Source organism: Callithrix jacchus, chromosome 15, assembly GCF_049354715.1.
Source record: "Callithrix jacchus isolate 240 chromosome 15, calJac240_pri, whole genome shotgun sequence".
Taxonomy (NCBI): domain Eukaryota; kingdom Metazoa; phylum Chordata; class Mammalia; order Primates; family Cebidae; genus Callithrix; species Callithrix jacchus.
Genome location: NC_133516.1, coordinates 60,733,203 through 60,749,632, shown reverse-complemented (window position 1 = coordinate 60,749,632; position 16,430 = coordinate 60,733,203).

Sequence of the window (16,430 nt, the reverse complement as noted above, 5' to 3'; positions counted from 1 at the left end):
TGTCAGCAGCTACCTTTGTGAGAAGTCTTTCAAGTGTACCGGTATGACGATGGATGGATGGTCTCCTTGCTAGACTGAATATTCATGGTTGGCTATGTTTCTGAAAGCACAGGGATGAGAGATTTCCCAACCTGGTTAGGTACTCTCAAAAGTTATTTTGGTTCCAAGACTGAGAATTGGCATCAGTGGACTGGGTCATACCACCTGCTAGATGGCTATTCCTTAGTTAAATAGAGTTACCTATTTCCTAGACATGCCAAGTAATTGAAGCATATCCAATGATTTCTTCATTAAACAGCATATGATGAGAAGAGCAGTATATAATGTCTCTCTGAGCCCTATTGCTAGCTCTGTCTTGAGCCAGCAAGGTGACTATCAATAAATGAACTTGTATTTCTGAATCTCAGTTTCCACATTTGTAAAATGAAGCTTAATGTCAAAGGAAGGGTGATATGTATCTAGTAATAGTGCTGTTTCTCTGGAGAATCCTGACTAATAAATATTTTGGTACCAAGAATGATTCTAGAGAAACAGAATTTTAAAGACATGTTTTTTGGCTCTTTAATCTGATTAGATTTAAAGAGGCCAATGACTCTATTTTTAGTAATAAGGAGAGCACTGATATCTCATGGCCTGAACTTTTACAGAGATATGCAAAATATTCTTACTCTAATCAATCACTTAAAAGAAGCAAGGAGCTACATGACCCTGTATGATACTTTTGAATATTTTTGGAAAATAAATGAAACAGTGACACTGGTTGATTGCTGCTAATGTCACTAGACAAAGTAGTGACAGATAAGGATGAGCTCAGAAATTTGAATTTCTAGTTCAAGTGCTGCATAAAAGACCTAAGATCTTCTATGTGTGTCCTGAAAAAGACTCTTATCTCCTGTATCCACAGGGCTGAAATTGCTGAAAATCTAATGCAGAACCTTATCCTGCGACTGGATTAATTACAGTATAAGTTGAATTCTCAGCCTGAAAGGGTGTCAACTGTTTAAAGTGAGGGCATTGAGTGGGAAATAATAGTATCTTATAAGTTGAAATGGGTACATGTGAGAAGACCCTGATAAAGCTGGGGACATCAGGCCCTAAATTCTTTACTGGTACTGTCAAAGACAGAAAATATCAAGAAAGACTATTGGCTGGTTGTATCCAGTACCACTAAGTATAGGAGAGATGTTTTCAAAGGGGCTGTTACATTTGTTTATTGAGAAATCATCAAGAAAAATCTTGACAGAATTTTAAATGGAGTGATGAGGGCAGCATAGTAAGGGATTCTCTACCCCAGGCAGAATTCCCCTCCCCACCCCTAGCAGAAGTGGCCCTACTCCCAGTTGTATAGCCTTTCTACCTCTGCCTCAGGAGGTTTACCCTGCATTGCCTGAGAAAACTGTCTCTCCTCAAGAAGCTGCATGCAAGACAATGCTGATTCTTCTCAGGACCTGCTTTCTTTGCTTCTAGACCTGTAACTAGTCTTAAGTCCTAGCAGGCCCCTATATGATACTTCTAGGATCACTCTTCTAGGAAGACCACATCCTTCTTATGAGACAAAACAAGCCCAAGAGAAGGAGACCCAGAGCTCAGTATAGTATTTCCCAATATTAAGAATCTCCTAGTCCCTAAGTCTTCTCAGATCTAAATGACTCCAAAGCAGAAGTATAGCCTTCTAATCTTGCCACAGTAGAACAAGAGAGCAAGACTGGGAAAAGTCAACTGGTTTGTTACTCCAACCTCATGAATGAAAGTGCCCCAAAAGACTTTCCTCCCTCAAGGCTTCTGAGCAAGGTAACAGACATTCCCCTGAACCCTCTAAAATGAAACACAGCCCTGCTGCCATTTCGAATTTAGCCTGGTGAGATACATACTAACTTCTCATCTACAGAACTGTAAGAATATAAACTATTTCTGCCAAAGCTCTATACCCTTGAAAATGTAGCCTAATGAATATCTTTGAAGTTCATTAATCATTGATAGTTGTCCTCCTTAGTGTAGAATAAGTGATGGAAAATAGGAAAAGAGCTATGTGTTACCATAGAAAACAAATGTGTCTAACTATATTTCTAAGGTATTGTCTATTTAACAATTTATGAATCTTAGCCTAAGAGTCTAGGGCCCTCAACATGTGAAGGAGTGGGAACTCTCCTCTTTTCTCAGTGGTCAGTATAAGCCTCATAGGGTATTCATCTTAATTTCCTTTAGTTCGTTTCAAGGCAGAGTAAGCTTAAAGTAAATTTGATAGGTCAAAATAGAAAGTTAAAGGACGGAGACATACTAATATCCTATATTTTAACCTAATCTGAATTGATAGTTTGCATCAGTCTCAGCACCTGGAATATATATGTACATATAATATAGGACCTATATATAGTTCATCCATGTCTCCCTCTCTCTCCCAACCTGCCCCCCACCTCTTTTTTTAGATGGAGTCTCACTCTGTCACCCAGGCGGTAGTACAATGGTGTGATCTTGGCTCACTGCAACCTCCACTTCCCAAGTTCAAGCAATTTTTCTGCCTCAGCCTCCCAATTAGCTTGGATTACAGGCACCTGCCATCACTCCCGGCTAATTTTGTGTTTATAGTAGAGACAGAGTTTCACCATGTTAGCCAGGCTGGTCTTGAACTCCTGACCTCCAGTGGTCAGCTTGCCTGGGTCTCCCAAAGTGCTGAAATTACAGCCCCTCTTTATATATATATTTTCACACCCTCATACACTGTTCTTCGAGAATTGTAGTTTTTGACACTCATTTCCTATTTCAAAATTGGTAATGACAAGGCATTTGCTGGAAATTCTGGAACAATTTTTTTGACTAAAAAAAATGGAAATGCAAATAAAGTTAACTTCAGGTTCAAATATAGTTCATATATTTCTCCTTACCAACAAATTTCTGAAGTCATTGGAAATATTTTGATGAAAGCTTTTAGTTTTCACAAATAATGTTATATCTAAAAGTGCATTTCTCCTGACAATATTAATATACATATGACATAAAAATAGGTTGTTTGCAAAGATCTAGCTGAATGTAGCTTTTTATAGACTCCCATATTTATTCTATTTTTATTGCACTTCAGCCTAGACTGAAATAGGATAGATCTGACCTTGACCTGAGACACATCTGTACCCCAAATCCTAGAATTTTCACAAGGACTATTTGACTAGCTCATATAAATTAAAAGCTTTTTACTGCCAGTGGTAAATAATTAAGTCTCCCTGTCTGAAAGTCTCTTCTTTCCATAGAGGGTCCTCTTATCCAATGCAAGTACTACTTTAGTATTATTCTCATAACCGGGATTACAACAGATCAACCAGCCATTGCTGACTTTGCATATGTAGGAAGGAGTAACAAGCCAAGACACATAGGCAACTTCGGCAAGCTGGGAATGGACCTCAGTTGTCAGTCATTAAGAAGATGGAGACCCCAGTCCTACACTGAAATGAAATGAATTCTGCTTGTAACCTAAATGAGCAGGGAAACAGATTCTTCCCTAGACTCTCTAAAATGAAACACAGCCCTGCCCATCACTTTGGTTTTAGCCTGGTGAGAGTCATACCAACTTCTCATCTACAGAACTATGAGATTATAAATGTGTGTTGTTTTAAGCCTCTAAGTATGTGATGGTCTATTACAGCAGCAAAGGAAAACTAACATATCCAGAGAAGGAAAAGTCAAAATAATCTTTCAGAAAGGAGGAAATGATAGCAACATAAGTGTGTCAAAACATCATGTGACATGTGACTAAATTTCCTCTCTTTATTAGAGTTACGGAAAGTAGTAGAGAAGGCAGATTGAAGAATTGATACATGGATGAGATTTTCGATGCTAAGCCCCAACCTGCGCTCTGAATTCCACAGACAAAACTATGCTGATGATGTACTCTTTCCTTCTGTCCCTTTGGAACTGGGTAAACATTCTCTTCCTTTGTTTCTACTTAACCCTGCTGAGCCAAATCTTAGTAGTATTTCTTAAATATTGTCAGCAGCAATTTTGCCTTTGGGAAATAATTCTTTGAAGGTATAGTTTGCTTTTAACAGCATTTATGGAGAACAGAAGATATCATCATTTAAATTTCACTACTTTCGAGTAGACTCGAAGAGGTTATAAACCCTAGCCCAAAGAATAACAATTCAAGGCAAAATTAGAGCATGAGTTATATAAGAAAAAAGAAGAAAGAAAGAAAAAAGAAAAAAGAAAAAAAATGGTTCATTTAATGCTGATTCAAAAGGAAAGTACTCAGGGTTTCTGCAGTTTGTTTTAGAGTTAACAGCAAAGCTTCATCTGTTACTTCATAGTGCAGGCTGTTATCTGATCACTGGTGCCATTGACATCACTTTGTAGGCATTTTGGTTATTTCTGGAAATAGCAGCAGGAAAGACTATTAAGCCCTAAAGAGAATTAAGTCTTGAAATGGAAAATTCGGTTCAGTCCTTAGTGGCAGGCTTCCTCTCAAAGCTGTTTGAGGATGAAGCTCTCACTTTTAAATAAACAACTTGAAATCTTCTCCCACCCTGACTCAACTGTGCACACTCTCTAAGGGGATAATCAAACCAACTGCTGGGATCCAAGCTGTCAGTTTGCCTTTTGGAGGCTCCGAATGCTGATTGGCTGCCCTCTCCTCGTGAAGGATGCTGATTGGCCCAGGAAGAGAGTGGAATGAAGGAGCATTGTGGTAGGTAATTACTTCCCTGCAATGGCAGAAGCAGGATGCCTGTGGTCCACCACTCCACATTGTTTGCTGAGGCCTATACTTCAGGCGACATACAGAACAGTTCGTCTCTCTATGCTGTAGCAGGTCGGCAAAGCAGAGTCATAATTATTTAACATAGTGTCTATTAAAAATAGAAAGTCACAGAATCTGTAGGGTACTCAAGTTTTCAAGTCCAACTCCAGGGCAAGGAAGAATACTCTTTAGGCTATTCCCTGAAGACGAGTTTGAACCTCACAGCTGCAGAGACTGACTGCCCCTCACGGAAGCCTGGCCATCTTTCAGAGAGCTGCGTTTGTTAGAAATGCAGTTCTTATGTTAACCTGAATGTGGACCTTTGTAATCTTTTCCCTGGTGGTTCTGCATTCTATGGCCATACAGAACAAGTCCAGTCTCATCTGCAATAGAATTTTCAAGCTCTGCAGTGTTCTTAAATATAATGTTTCTCAAACCAATCATTTTATAGGTAAGAGAACTGGGATCAAAGAAGATTTATTGTTTTTCTCACAGTCAAGCTTTATGGTGGCCATTACAAACCCAAATTGCCCTGAGTTTTCTCCTCTGTACTCTGTCCAAGAAAAGAACCAAAGTAAAAGGACTGTTCTGTTGGAGGGGAAAACGAGTATGGGAATGCAAAAATCCTGGGTTTTAATTATGATGTTGGAGCTATGTATTTGACTTTGGGTGTTTTTCTTAAGTTTTCTTATTCTCAAGTTTCTTAATTAAGAATAACAACACTTCCCGTGTGTAAGAAATTAGGTAATCATGTTATAAAGCACCTAATTCAGTACCTGAATTGGAATGAACATAAACGTATTTTATAGTTCTTATTTGTTAAAATACTTTGGCAAATGTTTTTAGGTTTGGGTACTGATACAAGTGCTGGGTGTACTGAAGCGAACCAAAAATGTGTCCACTCTCTGTCTTCATGAGAGAGTAAATGAACAGATATCTACATGTATCTAAGTCATATTTAATAAGTGCTATGAGGAAGCACAGCAAAGCTTGGGGAGTAGTGAGTTAAAAGTTTCTCTTTTCTTTTTAATTAATTTGAAGTTCTAGGATAGATGTGCAGCTTTGTTACATAGGTAAATGTGTGCCATGGTAGTTTGCTGCCCCTATCAACCCATCACCTAGGTAATAAGCCCAGGATATATTAGATATTTTTCTGAATGTTCTCCTTCCCCCAATCCCACCCCTGGCAGGCCCCAGTGTGTGTTGTTCCCTTCCCTGTGTCTATATGTTCTCATTGTTCATCTCCCACCTACAAGTGAGAACACGCAGTGTTTGGTTTTCTGTTCCTGCCTTAGTTTGCTGAGGATAATGGCTTCCAGTTCCATCCATGTTCCTGCAAAAGACATGATCTCATTCCTTTTTATGGCTGCATAGTGTTCCATGGTGTATATATACCACATTTTCCTTATCCAGTCTCTCGTTGATGGGCATTTGGATTGATTCCATGTCTTTGCTATTGTGAATAGTGCTGCAATGAATGTACACATGCATGTAGCTTTGTAATAGAATGATTTATATTCCTTTGTCTATATACCCAGTAATGGAATTGCTGGGTCAAATGGCATTTCTGCTTCTAGATCTTTAAGAAATTGCCACACTGTCTTCTACAATGGTTGAACTAATTTACATTCCCACTGATCATTAGAGAAACGCAAATCAAAACCACAATGAGATACCATGTCTTGCCAGTCAGAATGGCGATTATTAAAAAGGCAAGAAACAACAGATGCTGGAGAGGTTTCAGAGAAAAAAGTGCTCTTCTCTATAGGGAGGTCAGGGAAAGCATCTTGGGTAATGGGTATCTGAGGAGTTACCTGGGCAAAGTCAGGTTTTGAATATCTGGGAAAGAACATTCTAGGAACAGAGGATGTAAAAAGCAGAGATCCTGAGAGAAGGGTCTTACTTGACGCATATCATGGGTAACAGGGAGACCAGTGTGGCTGGGCAGAGAGGTTAGAGGTGAGAGAGGGATAGCCAGGGGCTAGATCTTGTAGGACCCTTATGGGTCATGGTAAGAACTTTGGGTGGTGGTCTTTGATGTAGTTTGTTCTTTCACTAAATGTGACCTCATATGACCTATGTTTTAAAACATGAGTTGTCAACCCTGTCTGCACACTGAAATTACATGGGGCTATTTTTTAAAGTGTTCAGCTTTATTTCCAGGAAGTTAGATTTAAATGGTCTGGGGTGAGGCTAAGCATCTCTGTGTTATGGAAGTAATCCCCAAAATTCTAGATAGAAGAAGTACTGTTACAGAAGGTATCAGTGCCTAATAGGATAAGAAATGTATATGATGAGCTAATGAGTTACCACTGTGTGCCAAGGTAAGTGCAGCCCCAGTGCAGGGAGGAAGTCTGTGCCATCAGATATCCCATAGGGATGAATGAACCAAGAGAGCTTTCATGTCTTGATCAAAAATTAGGAAAAAATTAACAAATAAAAGGGGTTTTCTTATTCCCTTGCCTGGCCCTGCAGACTTTTTTTTGAGTTGTAATAAGGATAATGGTAAAAATGACCAGAATACCAGGAAGACAGAATGGATTGATGAGAATGAGCATCTAAAATTCTATTTCTAAAAAATCATTGTAACTACAAATTGCCTTGTGCTCCACTCTGTATTTTATTAAGGTGGTTAATTTAAGTTCCACATTGGTCTTTAGTTAACTCGTAACTATAACTATAGTTTCCAGTGTCTTAAATACTCGTAACAAAACTTATTTGAGTAAGATATCAGTTACCTTGTATTTTAGCCAGTCTGCATTTTTTTAAGCATATGTTTTAGCAGCTAAAAATTACCTAGTCAAAAGTGTTGTGGTTGTTCATTGGTCTGCAGCTATGGACAATTTTGCTCTACATGGTATATCTGGCAATGTCTGGAGACATTTTTGATTTTTACATATCTGTCATCTAGTGTGTAGAGAATAGAGATAGTCCCAATGTCAGTAGTGACAAGGTTGAGAAGTCCTGCTTTTTTTTTTTGAGATGGAGTTTTGCTGTTGTTACCCAGACTGGAGTGCGATGGCACGATCTTGGCTCACCGCAACCTCGGCCTCCTGGGTTCAAGCAATTCTCCTGCCTCAGCCTCCCGAGTAGCTGGGACTACAGGCACGCGCCACCATGCCCAGCTAATTTTTGCATTTTTAGTAGAGATGGGGTTTCACCTTGTTGAGCAGGATGGTCTTGAACTCTTGACCTTGTGATCCACCCGCCTCAGCCTCCCAAAGTGCTGGGATTACAGACGTGAGCCACCGCGCCCAGCCGAGAAGGTCATTGTCCCCTAGCTTGGGAGATAGGGAAATCCAATTCTACATTTCTTGCTACTTAACTTTGTAATACTTCTTAGACAAAAAGTCAACCCTCTGTAAACCCAGAGGGATCCTCATCTGAAAATAAGCTGCTGCAGTAGATTCAATGCATCACAACAAATGTAAGTGCCTATTATGCACTCGTCACTGTGCTAAGCTGAAACAGAAACATTCCTTCCCCTTTATGCATGATCTATGAGAGCTATAATAAGCTGGAGCCATAGTAATGCTATATAGCAAGCCACATCAAATTTCAGCAACTTAAATTATCATCATCCTAACTCATAAATTTGCAGATTGACGGGTTCAGCTGATCTAGCCGTGGCATGTCTGTTTTCTACGTAGTATCCAGTTCTTATGATCAATGCAATTTTCATCCTTCTTGGGCCACTGGGTAACCCAAGAGGGGATTCTCTCATGGTGAAGGCAGAAAATGCAAATGGGTGAATAGAAACATTCAATATCCATTAGTGCCTGAGCTCAAAACTGTGTCACTGTCCCTTTCACCCACATTCTTTTGACCAAAGCATGCCGTGTGGTTAAGACTAGAATCAAAGAAGTGCATCCTGCCTCTAGGGGGAAAAACTGAAAATCATGTCAAGGGACATGAACATAGGAAAGGTGAGAATAAGGAACAATAAAGTTATCTATGTGTAGAGACCTTCCAACTCTAACATGCAATAGTTTTCAGATCATATTCTTGTCTTTTCATGTTTTAAGAGATTTTTTAAGTTGAATTCAACGGTGCTGCTTCATTTAAAGTTCCTAAAAAATCTAATTTGACTTCTAAGATCCACCTAAATGTCCTTTGCAACTGTTTCCATCAATAGGGTGACCTAGTCAGTTAGATGTCTCCAACTTTCTTTAGCCTGGTGTATTTCTTCCACCATAGACACTTGTACAGAAAGGGGTAGAACTTGATTGCTGCAAAAGATAATTTATGATGCTCTGGCAGTGGAAGGAAAAGAAACAGATGGCTGGCATCATCGATGCCTTACAGTGTGTCAGCTGAGTGATATCTCAGAAGTTCTTTTTCCTCAGTGGGTAATGGCTTCCTTCCAGCTCCTGCTCCTAGAATTTGGGCATTAGCAAACATTGTATATTGTAAATGATTCTTTAAAGTACTTTGAAAAACTCGCAATAATATGATTAGGGCCTAGATGCTTTACAAACTTTATTAACTTGCCTAATTGATAACCCTAAAAATAGGTACTCAGATGTAATTTTTAAATATGTATGGTATGGGTGTTAAGGTGTGTGTTTAAGAATGCAAGGAATATTTGTAGAAGAGAACTCATGAGTTAGGTAACAGGGGTTGTACCAGGGAGAAGCATTTTGTGGCTATCAGACAGTGGAGGGAAGAATAATGTGTTTCATTGGATATGCTGGTAGCATACATATTTTGTATCATGAGTATATAATACATATTCAAAATATTTTAATAAAATGAAGGATGGTACTAGTATTCACATTTTACAATTGAGGTAGCTTACCTATTCAGAGCCTTAAAGCTATATTCCTAGAAAAATAGCAGAGCTGGGATTTTAATGTAGGTCTCTGGAACTCTAAAAACTTACTTTTAAGAAAACTTCCTTTAAAATTATTTCTCAAAGTTCTCTGGAAGTAAATAACTGTGCATTCATTGGCCTTAGTATTCAGGAGACAGTCATGCATTTTCATCAATAATGTCTCCATTAGCTTGATCATTAAGTTTCTGCATGCCAGGGGTTCTATTTGATGGACTCTATGAAGCCTACTAGGCAGACCAGTTTATCATGATCTCCAGTCTGAGTATGGATTTATCAAGGCATAAGAGTGACCACAGTATATGAAGTCATCCACTAAGAGAAGCCGAGAAGTCTAGTTTGCCAACTCCTTTATTTTTTATCCTCTTTGCCTGTTAAAACAATGTCAGTATTGATCACTGTGTCTTCTGGGAATAATAATTTCCTGAAAAACTGTTCTAAGCCCAATCAATTTCTGGAGGCTCTATTTTGTCTGACAGTAGAAAATGAGCATCCAAGAACTCAAAAGTAAAATATTAAGGGAAAAAGTTATCCAGAATTCATGAACTGATTTTGCACCAAATATCCATGTAATCCTGTTTTCCCAGGAGCACAGTAGGAGATGAGAATTGATTGAGGAGTAAACTAAGCCTCAGAAATAGATGCCATTTATTCTTCTGAGAACACCTTCACTGCTTTGGAGCAGCATTTATAAAGTCAGTTATACTTCCTGATAGTTGCTGATTGGTTTTCAAGAGGAAACCCCATCAACCCTTGAAGCTGTTCTTTGGCCCATTGTAGGTTTGGGGCATTTTGTCGTTGTTATTTTTTTACTTTAATATACCTATATGGAAAAGAGAGAACATGCAACTGTGGAAAAAAATCCATATATCTGAGAATTAGGCTACTGAGATTTGAGTCCTTTCTCTTCATTCAAGCTGCAGTGTGACCATAGTTAAGTATGTCTCCCGTCTCTGCTCCTCAGTTTTCTAGGTCTAAGAAGAATCAGACCACATGCTCTCTAAGGTCTCTGATTCCATGCATGATAATATTATGAATTTTTCCAGGACTCAGAAACCAAAGAGCCTCAGTTTCTCACCTAAGCAGTCTAAATAAAATCATCAAATGGTTCAAGTTTTCTTTGGTGGGATTTTATTTCCCTGCTCTGTGTGTCTCATCTCTTTACCTGCCTCCTCCTAGGTATCTATATCAAAGGTTATTTATATCAACATGCTCCCAGCTAGGACAGAAGTGTGCAGTGAAAGGAACAACAGATTTGGAGTCAGTCAGGAGCTGGTTTTATTTCCTGCTCTTTCATGAGCTGTATGATCTTAAAAGAATCACTCAACTTCATCAGCAGGATGGCAGGGATGACCCAGATAATCTCTCTCATTTCTTCTAAGCTCTAAAATAACTATTCTAAGCCCTGCTAAAGTGTCTGTGCACAATGTTGCTTTCTTCAAACCCCTTACCCAAAGTAGGTAATTTTATAGAGTACATGCTTTTTTCCTCTTGATTTCTATTTATACCAAATAATAAAGAAAGGAGACTCGCCCCCACAGTTCCATCACGTTGACATGTTAACTGTTTTCATGATCTCATTTGAACTTCTAGTTCTTGTCTATATGCATAGATTCAGGTTTTGGTTGGGCTAGGAATTTAATTCATTGTAATATGTAGTGGGAAAATAAATTTTTGTTTAAGACTTCCTAACTAGCTTGGTCAAATCAGTGTATAGCCCTCTAGTTTGTTGGAAGGATGACTTGTTTCTTATCAGTGAGCCCCTCTCCTACTTTGCTACATATAAGATCACAGTAAAGATGTCTCATAGAAAAGAAGCTCTTATAATTTTTTGACTGAAACCCCCAATAAGAAATACACAAATTCACACAGCTGAAATATTTTACAAAACAATTATCTTTAATACATGCAATGCATTATGATTTTTAAATTCTGTTTCCTTAAACACACACATACACATGCACACACAGGTTGTGACCCACTAAACTGATTTCACAGCCCTCTAATGAGTCTTGACCTGCAATTTTGAAAAACAGTCACAGCCAATTTGTCATTTAATTAGAATGACCTGGGGACCCCAAACCAGGTTGGCTCAAAAATAAAGTTGTCCATTATGTAATATATACTGAGTTAAATGTGGTACAATGGAGAAGTACTCAAATAGTGGTATTCTGTCATCCTCATACACAGGTAGGTTGTGTCAAACCTGGGGGAATCTTATTAGGGTTGTCATTCTGCTCTATGATATGTTTTCCTATAGTTTCTTATTAAAAGAGTTTCGCATCATATAACAAGTAACCTTGTCATCCTGGAAGAGCTCTATTGCTTAAGTGGCTCAAGGCACTCTTAAGTCCCATGTCCTTCTGCTATGACAACTCCAGGTGGAAACACAGGTAGTCTTGGGCCCAAAGGGAAAAGGACTAAAGCTCTGAAAAACTAGCCAGAAGCCTGTTGAGAAAGTCATTTAACCTCTTTGTGGGTTAGTACAAGATGATAAAATGAAGTGATTGGAATAAGGTCTTTAATGAAGCCCTTGGATATGCATGCTTGTCCACCTGAAGCTTTTAATCAGCTTCTAGGATTCATTCATCTCTCAAGATTTCTTTTATGCCAGAATTCTTGCCATGTTGGTATGCAGGAATTATTCCCATGCCTTTGAGGTTAAGTTTTCAATGATAAAAGACTCTCTTAGGACTAATTAATATTTCCACAAATGAAGCAGAGCACTGAAGATATGTATAGTGATTCCCAAACTGTGGAAGCACAGTGGTTTGTGGAAAGTAGTTCAGAAGATTTGGAACTGAAAATATTGTTTAACTCCTGGATTTTTCTCAGCATTTTCCAGATACCCTAAGTCATTATCTATCTTCTGTAGGATGAGACAACACTGATGGCCTTGAATTTCAGAATTATCTTATTGGAAAACTTAAGTTTTTGAAAAATATGCCCATTTCAGATCTTATTTTTAAATGCCAGAATGTTTTTCAGGACTCTCTCCCATTCTGTTGTAAAGGGAAAACCACAAAACACAAAAGAATTAGGCATTCCAATTATATGAGAAGACAATCTGCCAGTGTTAATCTACTATGATCATGCTACTACTTAACATGAGTAATAATAAACGCATGTTTTCAATTAGCCAAAGCCAGGACTTAAACTCGGATCCTGCTGGCTCCATAGCTGACTGCCCACACAACCACAGGGAAAGCAGACAACTGCCCCAGACTTCCTTTTCTTGAATGTAAAATGGGGATCACAACAAAATGCACCCGACAGGGTGATGCTGAGATTAAATAAGAGGACACTTTTAGCATTTAGTATTTGACCTGCAGAATATTTTAAGCAAATGTTAATTGTATTATTATGTAACAATAAGGAAGGGAACTAATAGTTTTTAATGATAAAAGTAATGTATACTCTTCAAAAATTCAAAACATGAATAAAAATTTTAAATGTTAGAAGTTAGGTAAGTTACCTTCAGGAATTTTTTGCATGTAAAATATATTTGCATATGTAATATATATGTAAACTTGCAAATATATATGTATGAATATGTATATATATAGATGACAAAGATTCTACATCATTCTGTAACTACTTTCTTGCTTTAATTAAAAGATACAGGCACACATTCTTTTAGACCAGGACCACAGATGTACTCTGTAATAGTTCCCAGTATTCTATTTTACAGATATGTTGTATTTTCCAATCTCCCCCTGATGAATATATAGATTATTGTCATGTTTGCAATATTACAAATAAAGTGTTTTATTAGTTTTAATCTATATATCATTTATACTTGTGCAGGTTATTCTGTCAGATTGAACCATAGAAAAGGAATTCATGGATCAGCTTATGCCCATGTTTTAGAAAAATGTTAGCACATTCATCACATTGCCTTCTAAAAATGTTTGTACTTTATTGTTAACAGTTAGGGGAACCCTATTTTTCCACATCCTCCCAAACAACCTTTAAACTATTTCCAATCACCTATTAATAAAATGAGTATTAGTTTCTTCTGTGTAAATTTGCATCTATTGACAATGAAAAATTAAAATAACACAATTAAAAATTGGGCAAAAGAGAATTCTGGAAAGATGGAAGAATGGGAAGCACTGGGCAATTGTCTCCCTCATCCAGGTAATAATTGCAGTGGCAGAATTAGTGTGATGATATAACTATTTTGGAACTCTGAAGTCTATTGAAAGCTTGCATTTTCCAGGGCAAGGCTTGGGAAATAAGGCGTAGTTAACTTCAGTTGATTTTAGCCCTTGGAATAGCAATAGCTATGCATCTCTTACCCCCATGACAGGCAGTTTGCACATATTTTTAGAGCAATGTGTACACAACTCGTAGGAGACAGAGTGGACAAAGGCCTTTTACTGATTGCTGATTATTGCTCTTAATCATAGAGGTGCAGACAGAAAGGTAGAAGACAATTGTTGTTACAACTCTTCCTATAATTGCAAGCCCCTCCCTTCTGTCTAAAGTGACTCATAGAGGATTTAAAGAACCAGCATCACATTTTTTTCTCCCTTTATTTTTCTTTTTTCCTCATTTTGGGAGCTAGACATTAAGGACTAAGACAATCAGAAATAACTACCTATACAGGGAAGATTAGAAAGTGATCTTGCATGCCCTGGGATAAGCACAGGCTCAGAAAAGACCTGAGGAGACCTTGAGTTTACCCCTTAGGCTGATGCTTGGCATAGAGACAGTCTGTAACAATAAAAAAAAAACAGTAATAATAATTTAAAAAATACAGCAAACCCTAGGGAAAAGGGAGACTCTGGTTTCCATAGTTCCTATTATGAGATTCAAATGTTCATTTTTAACAAAAAAATTGCAAGTCATGTAAAAAATTAGAAAAGTATGACACACTATAAACAAAAATCAACAGAAATTGCCTCTGAAAAAGATGTAGTAGAAGCTCTGCTAGATAAAAATTTTAAAACAGCTGTCTTACAGATCCTTAGACAAATAAAGGAACATGTGGGCAAAGTCAAGAAAATAGTTTATGAACAAGATAAAAATATTAATACAGAGAGAGAACCTGAAAAGAAAGCAAAGAAATAAAAATAGCCAAAATAAAAAAATTTACTGGATGTATTCAAAGGCAGATTTTGTAGCCAAAATAAGTGATCAGCAGAATCAAAGATGGGACAATGAAAATCTTTAAGTTTGAAGAACAGAAAAAAGATTGAAAGTGAACAGACCTTAAGAGACATGTGGGACATACATTGTGGGAGTCCTTGGAGATAAGAAAGGAGTAGAGAGAATATTTAAAGAAATAATGGCTGAAAACTTCTCAGATTTGATAAAAAATATGAATATAAACATCCATGAAGCTTGATGAGCTCCAAGTAAGATGAAGTCAAGTAGACCCACACAGAAATGCAGTACAATCAACCTTTCAAAAAACAAAGAGAATCGTGAAAGCCACAAGAGAGAATTGAGATTTCACCTACAAGAGATCCACAATAAGATTCTCAGTAAATTTCTCATCAGCAACTTTGGAGGTCAGAGGAGAGTGGGCTGATACATTCAAAGTGATGAAAGAAAAACACTGTCAACCAAGATTCCTATATCTAGCAAAACTGTCTTTCAGATGTAAGGGAGAAATTAAAATATTCTCAAAGCTGAGACAGTTACCACTAGACCTGCCCTACAAGAAATTCTCAAGGGGATCTTTCAAGGTGAAATGAAAAAACATAAGACGATAACCTGAGATTGTATGAAGAAGTAAAGATCTCAGTAAAGGTAAATACATGGGCTTATATTATTGTGCCAATTATACATAACTCCCTTTTATTTCTACATGATTTAGGAGACTAATACATTTTTTAAAATTATGATATGTAAAAGCTAATAACTTTGGTGTATAAGTCCACATTTTGTTTTCTACACGATTTAAGAAACTAGTGCATTAAAAAAATTGTTGTTATATTTCGGAGCACACAATGTAGAGGGACATAAATTTGTGACAACAACCAAAAGGGGTGGGGATAGAAATACAAAGGAGCAGAGTTTTTTATGCTATGAAGTCAAGCTGGTTATAAAATCAGAATAGTGTTAAAACTTTAGAATGATAAATGTAATTCCCATAGTTGGTAAAAAAAAAATGGCTATAGAATATTCACAAAAGGAAATGAAATCAAAATATTTCACTGCAATCAACTAAACACAGAAAGGACAGTAATGTGGAAAATGAGGGACAAAAAAGGCTATAAGGCATATAGAAAACAAGTAAGAAAATGACAGGTGCATCCTTTCTTATCAATAATTACTTTAAATGTAAATGGACTAAAGCTTCCAACAAACAAAAATAAAAAACATAGAGATTAGAAAACTGTATTAAAACACACAATACAGCATTTCACAGATTTAAACAAAATATGGTTGGCTGTTTGTTATTTTCTTTCCTTATTCCTTCCTGTCTCTGCTATTAAGCACAATCATCAGCATAAAAGAGGTTTTTAATACCTATTTCTAGATTGCATTCCAGCCTGGGCAATAGAGCAAAACTCCTGTTTTCTCTCCCCCTTTTCTCTTTCCCTTTCTTTCTTTAAAAAAAGAGAGAGAGAGAGAGGCAGGGCATTTGGGCATTAAAAGAAAAGGCTTGCAAAAAAATAATAAAAAAAATGAAAGAAGTCAAATTTAAAGGATACATAGAGCATAATTTAATTTATATGCTCATCTGAAAAAGGCAAAATTATATGGCAGAAAATAGAGCTATGGCTGCTAGTGGCTGGGAGTGGGAGGACAGATTGAATTGAAAGGGCTACATGGAAATACATTTTGGGTGATGGCCATATTCTATATAACGATTAAAAAAAATGACTTTATGTGTTTCTGAAAACTAGTAGAACTGTATAC